Source organism: Cebus imitator, unplaced genomic scaffold (genome assembly GCF_001604975.1).
Source record: "Cebus imitator isolate Cc_AM_T3 unplaced genomic scaffold, Cebus_imitator-1.0 Scaffold441, whole genome shotgun sequence".
Lineage (NCBI taxonomy): Eukaryota > Metazoa > Chordata > Mammalia > Primates > Cebidae > Cebus > Cebus imitator.
Window position 1 is genome coordinate 195,673 of NW_016107756.1, and position 2,250 is coordinate 197,922.

Genomic DNA, 2,250 nt, shown 5'->3' on the forward strand with positions numbered 1-2,250 from the left:
AAAAAAAAAATTAAAAAATAAATAAATAAATAAACAAAAAAATTAGCCGGGCACAGTGGCTCACGTCTGTAATCCCAGCACTTTGGGAGGCCAAGGTGGGCAGATCACGAGGTCAGAAGATGGAGACCATCTTGGCCAACGTGGTGAAACCCTCCTGTCTCTACTAAAAATACAAAAATAAGCTGGCATGTTGGTGCACGCCTGTAGTCCCAGCTACTCAGGAGGCTGAGGCAGGAGAATCACTTGAACCCGGGAGGTGGAGGCTGCAATGACCTGAGATTGTGCCACCGCACTTCAGCCCGAGAAAGAGAGTGAGACTCCATCTCAAAAATAAAAATAAAAATAAATTTACTAGGAAAAAAATCAGACACACCGTGGCCAGGCATGGTGGCTCACGCCTATAATCCCAGCCCTTTGGAAGGCCACATCCAGAGGATCACTTGAGCCCAGGAGTTCAAGACTAGCCTAGGCAACATACTGAGATCCTGCCTCTACAAAAAATTTTTAAACACAGGAAGTTATTCGGTTTTTGGGTTTTTTTTTAATTTAAGCTTCTTTAATGTTGATGAAAGGTATTTGTAGTTCATATAAACCATACTTATGTGAAGGATAGCAGATGCTTCATATAATCACTTTGATATACATATCTTATGGCTTATGAGAAAAGAGAAAAAATAATACATCGTTTTTGCTGCATTGTATTGGGTTTTTTTAAGGGACTGTTTTTTAGGTCTTGTCAGCAACATCAAACAAAAGGTACTGAGTACCCCACAGGGTACAGAGTGCTGCCAAGCACCTTAGAAAAATTACATGACATGGAGAAAATGCGCTTCTTGCTCCTTGAAGAGCTTACAGTCTAGGGATTTGACAACTCACAGTCTTAAGAACTGAGTGAACAAGGTAAGGCAAATTCTTCATCCCCTAGAGCTATTGTGGACTGAATCATTTTAGGATTCAGTTCAAGACAAGCCTAGGCAACATATTGAGACCCTGCCTCTACAAAAAAAAATTTTTTTTTTTTTTGAGACGGAGTTTCGCTCTCGTTACCCAGGCTGGAAGTGCAATGGCACAATCTCGGCTCACCGCAACCTCCGCCTCCTGGGTTCAGGCAATTCTCCTGCCTCAGCCTCCTGAGTAGCTGGGATTACAGGCACGCGCCACCATGCTCAGCTAATTTTCTGTAGTTTTAGTACAGACGGGGTTTCACCATGCTGACCAGGATGGTCTTGATCTCTTGACCTCGTGATCCACCCGCCTCGGCCTCCCAAAGTGCTAGGATTACAGGCATGAGCCACCGCGCCCGGCCCAAAAAATTTTTAAACGCAGGAAGTTATTCGGCCTCCCAAAGTGCTGGGATTCCAGCTGTGGTGGTGTGTGCCTGTGGCAGGCACCAATGAGAGGCTGAGGCAGGAGGATCTCCTGAGTTCAGGAGGTCGAGGCCACAGAGGGAGCCATGACTGCACCACTGTACTCCAGCCTGGACTCCAGACAAAGCAAGACCCTGTCTCCAAAAAAAAAATATATATATAAATATATATATATCTATATCTATCTATCTATCTATCTACATATATATATATATATATATATATATATATCAGACACACTTTCTGTGTCAGCCTCAGTTAAAGCTGTGGGTCTTATCCTTTACTATGAGCACTCCTTGTAGAGAGCTTTAAGGGACACGGGTGACTGCAGTAACTTGATGGACTCACATTGTTTCCAATAGGTCTTTTTAGGCTAATGTTTTTAAGAGAGCATCAGATTACAGAACTTCAAGGGGGAAAGGCCTAAAAATATTTTTACCTGGAATCACTAGGCTCACATGAATTATTCCCTAAAACAGGTCTCTGGCACGGACTCCTTGAAAATGCTATTCTGAAGGATAATCTGTCAACCTCATAAGCATTCCAAGGAAAACACTACTGTGTAGAAGAAATATTTAATGCACAGAGAAAACAAAGCCAAGGCCAGGTGCAGTGGCTCATACCTGCAATCCCTGCACTTTGGGAGGCCGAGGCAGGAAGATCACCTGAGGTCAGGAGTTTGGAGACCAACCTTGCCAACATAGTGAAACACCGTCTCTACTAAAAATATAAAACTTAGCCAGGCATGGTAGCAGGCACCTGTAATCCCAGTTACGAGGCTGAGGCAGGAGAATTGCTTGAACCCAGGAGGGAGAGATTGCAGTGAGCCAAGATCACGCCACTCCGCCCTGGGTGACAGAGTGAGACGCCATCTCAAAAAAAA

General features: G+C 44.0%; 1 protein-coding gene across 1 annotated transcript in view; it reads right to left on the reverse strand.

Annotated features, from left to right (window-relative positions):
* USP22 (ubiquitin specific peptidase 22) overlaps positions 1-2,250 on the reverse strand; it is a 44,681-nt gene that overhangs the window by 26,225 nt on the left and 16,206 nt on the right. The gene's annotated exons all lie outside the window — the stretch shown is intronic.